We start from the raw sequence: 12,007 nt of genomic DNA, 5'->3' as shown, positions 1-12,007 counted from the left end.
GAGGAATCACTCATCTTTGGAAAAGAGAGTTTATTACAGAGAAATGTCTCTTTCCAAAATAAAAGCTATACTATCCGCTTCTTCTGGGCTATATTCTCAGCAGCATAAGGAGAATCATGTGCTAACAGCTGTCTAAATGACTCGGCTAAAGTTAGTAGCATGCTTGCTTTTTTTTGTCTGCTTCCACTTGTCTTTGCACTACGATGATGTCGGCGTAAATGAGCAGTCATATTCGTTGTGTTCCCGCTAGTGCTTTCAGGTTAATCTCGTTGAAATGACCTTAACGCCACAACACGGCAAATCTCCGTTAACGAGCTACCGCCGATCACTCCGTGCATGGGGCTAGACGGCCAACACGTTAACGAGCTAACTGCGCTAACACACTAGTTCACACCAATGTAATTGAGCATTGCATGGCACATTCAACATACTGTTTTACTTTAGTCCATGACTCGCTTACCTTCAGGGTCATACGTCACATGAAAACCAAAATAATTCCAAACGCCAGATCTGAATGACGTTCAATTTGCCTGTTGCAAGGAGAGCTTAACTTCTGTCTCGCTAGCTTGCCCTGCGCTCTTCCTTCTGACTATGCTGTCTGTGTTGAGCGCTCAGTGGATCTGCGCTCGACAGTGCAGCCTAGGCGGAGTAGTCGAACACAGATTCACTGAGCGCTCAACACAGACAGCATCGTCAGAAGGAAAGTTGATAAAATAAATTACAAATGTTGTATTGTTCGATACATATGCGTACCGAACCGAAAGCACTGTATCGAACGGTTCAATATCGATACGAATATCGATGCACCCCTAATATATATATATATATATATATATATATATATATATATATATATATATATATATACATACATACATATATATCAATCAATCAATCAATCAATCAATCAATCAATCAAAGCTTTATTCGCCACATGCAGGTTGCCCTGCAGTGAAATGGGACCCCCCGACCTTACACACACAACAGAGACATTACATGGGGATACAAGTAGGAGATCGGTAGCGTTACAGAAAAACACTGAAATGTACACTACAGTGGGAAAGTACAAGAGGAAAAAAAGAGACCTCTACTCATGCTGTGCTTCCATGGTAGGACAGCATGAGAACAGGAAACAAAAAAACTCCTCTGCACAAAAAGCACATAATGTCCACAGCACAACATTGTAAAAGACATGACAAGCCACAGGATTGGGTGGGGGGTGAGGAGTAATCCAACACAGCAGCCGCCCTGCACAGCGCTACCATTCCAGAGTTTTTGTTCGGCTCCGGCCTTGAGCCCACAGCTGGCGCCAAAGGGGTAAAGGGGTAGCCGCATTATAATAATGGTGATTTTTCTTTTACAAACAACTCATGAGAATTTCAAGCTGTTTTTAACACTCCGACACCGACACTGGTCTCTCAATCTCCCGTTGGATAGCTGCGAGTTTCTCCATGATGTTATTTACCTTCAATTCCGTGGTCTTTTCAGTCTTTTGCTCACAGAGCCGGTTCCGCTTTCTTAATTCTCCGATCAGCATGAACCCTGTTATGATGGTTCCGAATAGGTAGATATCTTCAGCGTCCTCGATCGACAGTCCCGCCAGACACACGATCCTCCATGTCTGCCACCCGTCCATCATGTATCCGGCAGGGAAAGTCCCTCCAGGGCACTCGGGCTCTCCCGAGCCCAGACTTCTCGTTGAGAAAAGGGTGTCAATAGCATTCAGAGACCAGTTGATCAAATCCATAATTCTCTTTTAGGTTTTAGAAACAGACTGTGAGAGAGTGTTCCAGGGAAGTGAAAAAAGCACGAGACAAGACAAGGGCATAAGAAGCTAAGCAGGGAATATAAGGGAGAGGAGAGGAGAAAAGTGCGACCGCCTTCGCTGAGAGCCAAACGAGAAAAAAAAAAATATATATATATACATATAACACCCAGCACGCCCCTGCGGGCGGTTTATCCTTCAAGCTCGGGTCCTCTACCAGAGGCCTGAGAGCTTGAGGGTCCTGCGCAGTATCTTAGCTGTTCCCAGGACTGCGCTCTTCTGGACAGAGATCTCCGATGTTGTTCCCGGGATCTGCTGGAGCCACTCGCCTATCTTGGGAGTCACCGCACCTAGTGCTCCGATTACCACGGGGACCACCGTTACCTTCACCCTCCACATCCTCTCGAGCTCTTCTCTGAGCCCTTGGTATTTCTCCAGCTTCTCGTGTTCCTTCTTCCTGATATTGCTGTCATTCGGAACCGCTACATCGATCACTACGGCCGTCTTCTTCTGCTTTTCTACCACCACTTTGTCCGGTTGGTTAGCCACCACCATTTTGTCCGTCTGTATCTGGAAGTCCCACAGGATCTTAGCTCGGTCATTCTCCACCACCCTTGGGGGCGTCTCCCATTTTGACCTTGGGACTTCCAGGTTATACTCGGCACAGATGTTCCTGTACACTATGCCGGCCACTTGGTTATGGCGTTCCATGCACAGGGAGTGCAGAATTATTAGGCAAGTTGTATTTTTGAGGAATAATTTTATTATTGAACAACAACCATGTTCTCAATGAACCCAAAAAACTCATTAATATCAAAGCTGAATGTTTTTGGAAGTAGTTTTTAGTTTGTTTTTAGTTTTAGCTATTTTAGGGGGATATCTGTGTGTGCAGGTGACTATTACTGTGCATAATTATTAGGCAACTTAACAAAAAACAAATATATACCCATTTCAATTATTTATTTTTACCAGTGAAACCAATATAACATCTCCACATTCACAAATATACATTTCTGACATTCAAAAACAAAACAAAAACAAATCAGCGACCAATATAGCCACCTTTCTTTGCAAGGACACTCAAAAGCCTGCCATCCATGGATTCTGTCAGTGTTTTGATCTGTTCACCATCAACATTGCGTGCAGCAGCAACCACAGCCTCCCAGACACTGTTCAGAGAGGTGTACTGTTTTCCCTCCTTGTAATGCTCACATTTGATGATGGACCACCGGTTCTCAATGGGGTTCAGATCAGGTGAACAAGGTGGCCATATCATTAGTTTTTCTTCTTTTATACCCTTTCTTGCCAGCCACGCTGTGGAGTACTTGGACGCGTTTGATGGAGCATTGTCCTGCATGAAAATTGTGTTTTCCTTGAAGGATGCAGACTTCTTCCTGTACTACTGCTTGAAGAAGGTGTCTTCCAGAAACTGGCAGTAGGCCTGGGAGTTGAGCTTGACTCCATCCTCAACCCGAAAAGGCCCCACAAGCTCATCTTTGATGATACCAGCCCAAACCAGTACTCCACCTCCACCTTGCTGGCGTCTGAGTCGGACTGGAGCTCTCTGCCCTTTACCAATCCAGCCACGGGCCCATCCATCTGGCCCATCAAGACTCACTCTCATTTCATCAGTCCATAAAACCTTAGAAAAACCAGTCTTGAGATATTTCTTGGCCCAGTCTTGACGTTTCAGCTTGTGTGTCTTGTTCATTGGTGGTCGTCTTTCAGCCTTTCTTACCTTGGCCATGCCTAATAATTATGCACACCTGATATAGGGTGTTGATGTCATTAGACCACACCCCTTCTCATTACAGAGATGCACATCACCTAATATGCTTAATTGGTAGTAGGCTTTTGAGCCTATACAGCTTGGAGTAAGACAACATGCATGAAGAGGATGATGTGGACAAAATACTCATTTGCCTAATAATTCTGCTCTCCCTGTATGCCTTGCCTGCTAGCATCTTGCACCCTGCTGTTATGTGCTGGATTGTCTCTGGGCCATCTTTACACAGCCTGCACCTGGGGTCTTGCCTGGTGTGATAGACCCCAGCCTCTATGGATCTTGTACTCAGAGCTTGTTCTTGTGCTGCCATGATTAGTGCCTCTGTGCTGTCTTTCAGTCCAGCTTTGTCCAGCCACTATTAGGATTTCTGGATATCAGCCACCTCCTCTATCTGCCGGTGGTACATACCGTGCAGGGCCCTGTCCTTCCATGATGGTTCCTCGTCTCCCTCCTCTTTCTTGGGTTTCTGCTGCCTGAGGTATTCACTGAGCACTCGGTCAGTTGGGGCCATCTTCCCAATGTATTCTTGGATGTTCGTTGTCTCATCCTGGACTGTGGTGCTGACACTCACCAGTCCCCGGCCCCCTTCCTTCCGCTTAGCCTACAGCCTCAGGGTGCTGGACTTGGGGTGAAACCCTCCATGCATGGTAAGGAGCTTTCTTGTCTTTATGTCAGTGGCTTCTATCTCCTCCTTTGGCCAGCCTATTACCCCAGCAGGGTACCTGATCACGGGCAGGGCGTACGTGTTGATGGCCCGGATCTTGTTCTTACCATTCAGCTGACTCCTCAGGACTTGCCTGACCCTCTGCAGGTACTTGGTGGTTGCAGCTTTTCTAGCGGCCTCTTCATGGTTCCCATTTGCCTGCGGGATCCCCAGGTACTTGTAACTGTCCTCTATGTCTGCAATGTTGCCTTCTGGTAGTTCAATCCCCTCAGTTCTGACTACCTTCAGAATCAGAATCAGAATCAGAAAGGGGTTTATTGCCAAATGTTGAGCAGGTTTACAACATTAGGAAATTGCTGCGGTGCTTCAGTGCAAACATAGTGTCATAAATAGCACTTAAATAGACATGAAAAAATAAAAGTAGGGATAAGAATTAAAAGTGCTACGTAGAAAGATATGTGCATGAGCTATACATGAGATATATACATGAGAATAAGAATTAAGAGTGCTACGTTGAAAGATATATACATGAGTGCAGGTGGTGATCAGTGCCAATCATGGAATGATGCAGTGAACACAGCGTAGGGTCATGTGTTAGTAGCGGGAACAGTCATATGGTTATTGTTCATGTGTCCAACAGCAGAGGGGAAGAAACTGTTCTTATGGCGAGAGGTTCTGGTGCGAATGGACCGGAGCCTCCTGCCTGAGGGGAGCAGGTCAAACAGACTGTGTCCAGGGTGAGAAGGGTCAGCTGAGATCCGAGCTGCACGCCGCAATGTCCTGGAGGTGTACAGGTCCTGCAAAGATGGGAGTCTGCAGCCAATCACCTTCTCAGCAGAGCGCACAACACGCTGCAGTCTCTGTTTGTCCCTGATAGTGGCTCCAGCGTACCACACGGTGATGGAGGAGGTGAGGATGGACTCGATGATTGCAGTGTAGAACTGCATCATCGTCCGTGTTGGCAGGTTGAATTTCTTCAGCTGCCTCAGGAAGTACATCCTCTGCTGGGCTTTCTTAATGACGGAGGTGATGGTGGGCTCCCACTTCAGGTCCTGGGTGATGGTGGTACCCAGGAAGCGGAATGAGTCCACAGAGGTGATGGGGGTGTCAGTCAGGATGATGGGGGGGAGTGGGGCTGTGTGCTTCCTGAAGTCCACAATAATCTCCACTGTCTTCTGGGCATTCAGCACCAGGTTGTTGTGGCTGCACCAGGACACCAGACGTTCAACCTCCCTCCTGTAGGCAGACTCATCCCCGTCCGAGATGAGTCCAATAACGGTGGTGTCATCTGCAAACTTGATTAGCTTGACAGACTGGTGGGTGGAGGTGCAGCAGTTGGTGTACAGGGAGAAGAGCAGAGGAGAAAGAACACAGCCCTGAGGGGAGCCGGTGCTGATGGTCCGGGAGTCCGAGACATTCTTTCCCAGCCTCACATGCTGCTTCCTGTCCGTCAGGAAGTCAGTGATCCACCGGCAGATGGGATCAGGCACATTCATCTGGGAAAGCTTGTCTCGGAGATGGTCTGGAAGGATGGTGTTGAAGGCAGAGCTGAAGTCCACAAACAGGATCCTGGCGTAGGTTCCTGGGGAGTCCAGATGCTGCAGGATGAAGTGTAGGGCCATGTTGATGGCGTCGTCTACAGACCTGTTGGCTCTATATGCAAACTGCAGGGGGTCCAGGAGGGGGGCCGTGAGGGTCCTGAGATGGGAGAGAACTAGGCGCTCAAAAGACTTCATGACCACAGATGTCAGAGCCACGGGTCTGTAGTCATTTAGTCCAGTGATCCTAGGTTTCTTGGGGACAGGGATTATGGTGGAGGACTTGAAGCAGGCAGGCACATGACATGCCTGCAGTGAGGAGTTGAAAATGCCAGAAAACACTGGGGCCAGCTCGTTTGCACAGTGTCTGAGGGTGGCAGGAGACACACCGTCTGGGCCGGGAGCTTTCCAAGCATTCAGACTCTTAAACTGCTTCCTCACATCTGCTTCATGAATATGAAGAGTTGTGGTGGGAGGAGGTGGTGTGAAATCCTCTTTTGTGTGGGGTGAGGAGGGGGGTGTTGTAGGTGAACAGTTTGAAGGTGGTGATGGCTCTATGGAGGGGGGAGAGGTGGGGGAATTAGTGTCCAAAGTGCCTCTATTGTTGGGGCCGTTGGAGGTGTGAAGGCTGCCTGATGGCTCGTCAAAACGGCAGTAGAAGTCTCTTTGTTACCATTCGACTACACTTCTCCAGTCCGAACGACATTCCAATGTCATTGCTGTATTGCCTGGTAGTGTGGATCAGTGAATCGATGTCTCGTTCACTCTTGGCATACAGCTTGATGTCATCCATGTACAGGAGGTGGCTGACAACTGCTCCGTTCCGTAGTCGGTATCCGTAGCCAGTCTTGTTAATGATCTCACTGAGGGGGTTCAGGCCTATGCAGAACAGCAGTGGGGACAGAGCATCTCCTTGGTAGATCCCGCACTTGATGGTGACTTGTGCTATGGGCTTGGAGTTGGCCTCTAGTGTTGTACGCCACATCCCCATTGAGTTCCTGATGAAGACTCTTAGGGTCCCATTGATCTTGTACAATTCTAGGCATTCCAGTATCCAGCTGTGGGGCATTGAGTCATAGGCCTTCTTGTAATCAATCCAGGCAGTGCACAGGTTGGTCAGTCTGGTCTTGCAGTCTCGGCTGACTGTTCTGTCTACCAGTAGCTGGTGTTTTGCGCCTCTGGTATTCTTGCCAATTCCTTTCTGTGCCCCACTCATGTATTGACCCATGTGCCTGTTCATCTTAGCCGATATGATGCCTGACAGAAGCTTCCATGTAGTACTGAGGCAGGTTATTTGGTCGGTAGTTGGAGGGGACTGGTCCCTTCTTGGGGTCCTTGGGGATCAGGACCGTCCGACCTTCGGTTAGCCATTCCGGGTGTCTCTCGTTAACTAGCAGCTGGTTCATTTGTGCTGCCAGATGCTCGTGGAGTGCAGTCAGCTTCTTCAGCCAGTAGGCATGAACCATGTCTAGCCCTGGTGCTGTCCAACTCTTCATACTGGAGACCCTTTCTTGGATATCTGCCACTGTGATGGTTACTGGACCCTGTTCAGGGAGGTCGCTGTGGTCTGCCCTCAGATCCACTAGCCACTGAGCATTGCCGTTATGGGTGGCATCCTTCTCCCATATGCTCTTCCAGTATTGCTCCGTCTCCGTATATATATATATATATATATATATATATATATATATATATATATATATATATATATATATATATATATATATATACACACACACACACATGAATATACACACATAGACACAGAAGTTGTCTCATTATCATTTTGTATTTGGTTCAGTTTGGCTCTCTTCCCTGAGACATGTGCCCTTGTTTGATTGCTTCTTGATAATCCTCTGATAAAGTGTTTGTTGATCAAGAGCTGTTCACTCTGTAATCTTTAAATCCACAGCTAATTAGAGTACAATCTAAGCAGATAATCTAATCTGTTCTCCACAGACATCTAGTGACATACAGCAGGGACAAGAAAAAAGACCAACTAAAACTAAAAGTTAGGAAGGAATGTCTGTGAATTTGTGAATGCATTTTGTGGTTAAATATTTAGAGAGAAGCTACTTTTTCTTGGCGTTTTGTGAAAGAATAAATCTAAAATTCGTTGTTCATATCCCCCCTCATGTGATGTACTTGATGTGTTTCTCCACTGAGTTTGTGTGATCACTTAATTGTGAAACATCCGATTTTCACCCAGGTGTCATCTACATACCTGAATCAGTGTTCCAGGTAAAATCACAGACTTCTCTGATCCTCTTCCTCTGATGGCCACCCCTCCCCACGTTGTTAGCATTCAACTGGGTCTATGAACAAAACAGTTTTTTCACAGTGTTCGTAACACCAGTGATGATCAAGATCATGTTTAACAGTGCGCTGGAAAAAAAACAAACCTTTATTGCTTTTCATCAACAGTGTTGGACATGTCAATGATTTAATGATGTGTTCTCCCTCTAAGCAGGCCTGTGAGTTGGAAAGAAAAACGCTGTTGAAATACCAGAGGACAGTCACAAGGTGAGCCTCTCCAAATTACTATAGGTTTCAGACAAAGTCCCCTACCTGGGACATGTGATCAGATTAGATAGTAACGCACTCCCTCCAAAAAAGAATTGCAGCAATCCAATCCATTCCAAAGTCACAAAGAAATTTTCTAGGTATAATGTCATTTTGCTGCCAGTGGACACCCGGGTATGCTGTGCGAGAGGCTGCACTATCAGCAGTGATACATGGGAGGGGAGTGACTGCACACTGACAAACGATAGTGGACTGATGACACAAACAAAGCGTTGACTGACTACAGAGTGTGCCAACTGTAGGATTACCATTCAAGCAGACAGTGGATGAATAGGGTGGATGCATGTTTTGTTGCAGCACTGAGGAATGACAAAGACCAGCAGGCCTTCCTCTAACTGCAAGCAGTTGCACCAGCTGAAAAGGCAGTTATAGCATCACATGACCTTGTTGGCCATTCAGCGTACATAACAGGAGAGGCACGAGTGATAAACCATATCATCCTGAACATTTGTTTTCCTCATTATGCTAAATTGAAACCTGGGAAATACCATTTGTCAAAGGAGGGATGGTTTACAAATGGATTCCAAATTTGCTCTCAAAAATTATTTGCAACTAACAAACTAGCTTTTTGATCATCTACAAATAGATCTTAGCTTTGAAACAGTAGGATAAAGTCACCCTTCCACCACTGGCCCTTTGAGAAACCTTACACCCTTACAAACCAGGAAACTAGTCAGAGATGTCCAAAGAAAAAGCTGGAAGCAGAAACAGTGGCAGGAGACATTCCAGGCTTTATTGACAATCCAGACAGAGGTTAAAGTCAAAGGTCGTACTTCATGGCAGCCATTGCAAGAGCATTCGAGGACCACGGCATTATTCCAAAGGATTCAATTTCAAATCACAAGCAGCAATGGTGGTGGTGCTATTTGTGTGTCACTAACTACACTTTTGATATGTTTTTATAACAAAGAATGTAGTGGTGGAATCTTCAAAACTCAAAGCAAATTTGCAAAAGTAAAGTGAATAAATATTAAACAACAGATTATTTAGCAGGCTAGGAAATCAGCCCTAAGAATCTAAGAACGGTATCTCCTTTTACAAATATTTTTGTCATTTTTACCCCAAAATTAATGGTTAAAACAAGTACAACACCTATGAACGTCAAGAAATAAAGACCCGGCCTGGTGCCTTGTGGTGCGCTTTGCCTTTGTCCCCGTTTGCTACGAGTTCAGGAGGGGATCTGCTAACGGACACCACAGGAGTCTGCAAGCGTATGTATGTGTGTGTGTGTGTGTGTGCGCATGCTTGCTGGGCCTTGGCCCCAGTGAACATGGTCACCGCCCCCTTCTAGATGCTTCTGCCCCCCACTGGGATGCGTGCAGTGTTGCCAACTTAGCGACTTTGTCGCTATATTTAACGAGTTTTCAGACCCCTTTAGCGACTTTCCCCCCCCTAAAAGGCGACTAGAGACAAATCTGGCGACTTTTTCTGGTGTTATTGGAGACTTATTTATGACGACTTTTTGACATGAAAGCGCGTATCGCTCTTATTCTCAACAAGCAGCGGTGCTGCCGTGGGCACCTCGCCCGTGCCAAAGCGCTCACGGGCGGAGGATAGTCCTCATGCAGCTGCTATCAGGGCAGCAGATGTTCACACCTGTGCATAGAAACTGCAAATGAATCGCGCATGAATTAAGCTGCTGCTCCCGCACTGACTGTAACACAGTCAGTTCTTCTTTTACTCTTATGCTGTTTTGTGGATCACAAGAAACTACTTATAAACACACACACACACACTCCACCAGAGTGTGCATTTCTGGTCACTTTTGCCGGTCCAAGCCCGGGTAAAGGAGCAGGGTTGGAATTGTGACATTAAAATAATAACAATAATCGCTAAAAGAAATTTAATTTGTAGTTTAAATAAACTCTAAATGCATTTAGGACAGTTTTTTCCTCACTTTATGTCTCTTCCATGATGCTATTTCTCTCTCCAACAATGTAGGTTACAATTACATTAGCATGACAAATTATGCAGATTAGGCAATGACATCGTTTAGTGACTTCTAGCGACTTTTAGGACAGCCAATAGTGATTTCTTCTCAGTGATTACTGAGGAGTTGGCAACACTGGATGCGGGTGCTTGTTGCTCCAGGGTGTGTGGCTGTATGGTCCTGTGTGGTCCTGGGTGTCTGGGGCCTTGGGGCCCTGCTCTCAACTCGTACCAAGGTGGCCGACCTATAGCAGGGTCGACTGCCCATTGCCTACAGTCCTCTGGGACCTTACTCTTTGGCCGTGGGCTTCCCATCTGGGGCCTCCCTCCTTCTCCTGCTGGGATGGGCGCGCAGATGCCAGTTTCCTGAGTAACACGATCCCCCTCCCCTATCCATAAAAGGTGACTATGTGGAGAGGGTGTCCTCCTTTAAGTTCCTCGGCACCCACATATCCGAGGACCTATCCTGGTCCACAAACACATCAGCCCTAGTAAAGAAAGCCCAGCAGCGCCTCCATTTCTTGAGGGTTCTGAGATGGAACAGGCTGCAGACTGAACTCCTAGTATCCTTCTACCGTGCCACTATGGAGAGTGTGCTGGTGCACGCCATCCCTGTGTGGTACGCTGGTTGCACAACAGCTGACAAGAAGAGACTACAGAGGGTCATCAGAACTGCAGAGAAGGTGATCGGCTGTCCACTCCCCTCCCTGGACTTAATTGCCAGCTCAAGATGTCTCTCCAGAGCCAGGGAAATTATAAAGGACCACCTCCATCCTAACCACCATCTCTTCAATATCCTGCCCTCTGGAAAAAGGCTCAGATCCATCAGGTGCAAAACCAACAGACTAAAGAACAGCTTCTTAACGTGGGCTGTCAGAACTCTTAATGCAAACTAAGAGTGTGTAAAGATTTCCCCAACACATCCACCCTGACACTGCTGTTGATCATCTATGTGCAATATCTCAGTCTTTCCATGTTCTGTGCAATATTTTTGGCTCATGTGCAATTATTTTGGTCCCAGTCTGTTTCAATGTTTCCTACACATACACTATGTATATAGTTCCACTCACATATGTATACATATACACTGCTTTTTGTTTTATTCTTTTTAATTAATTGTTTATTTTTTTCCCACCTTCGTTGTATATTGGTTTCTCTTCTTCTTACTTTCGCACCTTTGTGGTCCAACTACCCAATTTCGCTGTGCAAGAAACTGCACAATGACAATAAAAAGCTCTAAGTCTAAGTCTCAACATGACTTCCATGTTCGGCGTGTCTAGTTGTGCTTCCCTGTGTGTTCTCACTTCCCTCGTTATCCTGCTGTGTATTTATATCAGCATCTACCTTAATGCCGCTGGGTCCACAGTGGCTGGTTCGTACTGTCACGTCCGGTGTGGCAGACGTGTGGAGTGTGGAGAAAGGACCCAAATTTCGGCAGCTCTGGTGCAGGTGAGTATTTATTGAACAAAAGTGGATACAAACAGAAATGGCGAGGGTGAGCATGAACTAAGAAAACCTAAACTGGAAAAAACTAACAGAACTAACCAGAAACCAAGATGCAGGGAGGTACGAGGCCATACACGGAGAGACGCAGGGAGACCGAGGGGGAACAACACAGACGAACCAGCACTTACAGTAACAGAGGCAGACACGAGGTTTAAATACACAGAAGGTGTAACTGTTGGCATGATGACATTGTATATGATTTGGATTATTTCTTTATCTTGTCAAGATCCATGTCA

This window comes from Mchenga conophoros, linkage group LG11, assembly GCF_057382185.1.
Source record: "Mchenga conophoros isolate Kocher_MC1m ecotype Shallow Benthic linkage group LG11, M_conophoros_male_GT1.1, whole genome shotgun sequence".
NCBI lineage: Eukaryota > Metazoa > Chordata > Actinopteri > Cichliformes > Cichlidae > Mchenga > Mchenga conophoros.
This window is presented reverse-complemented; position numbering follows the sequence as displayed.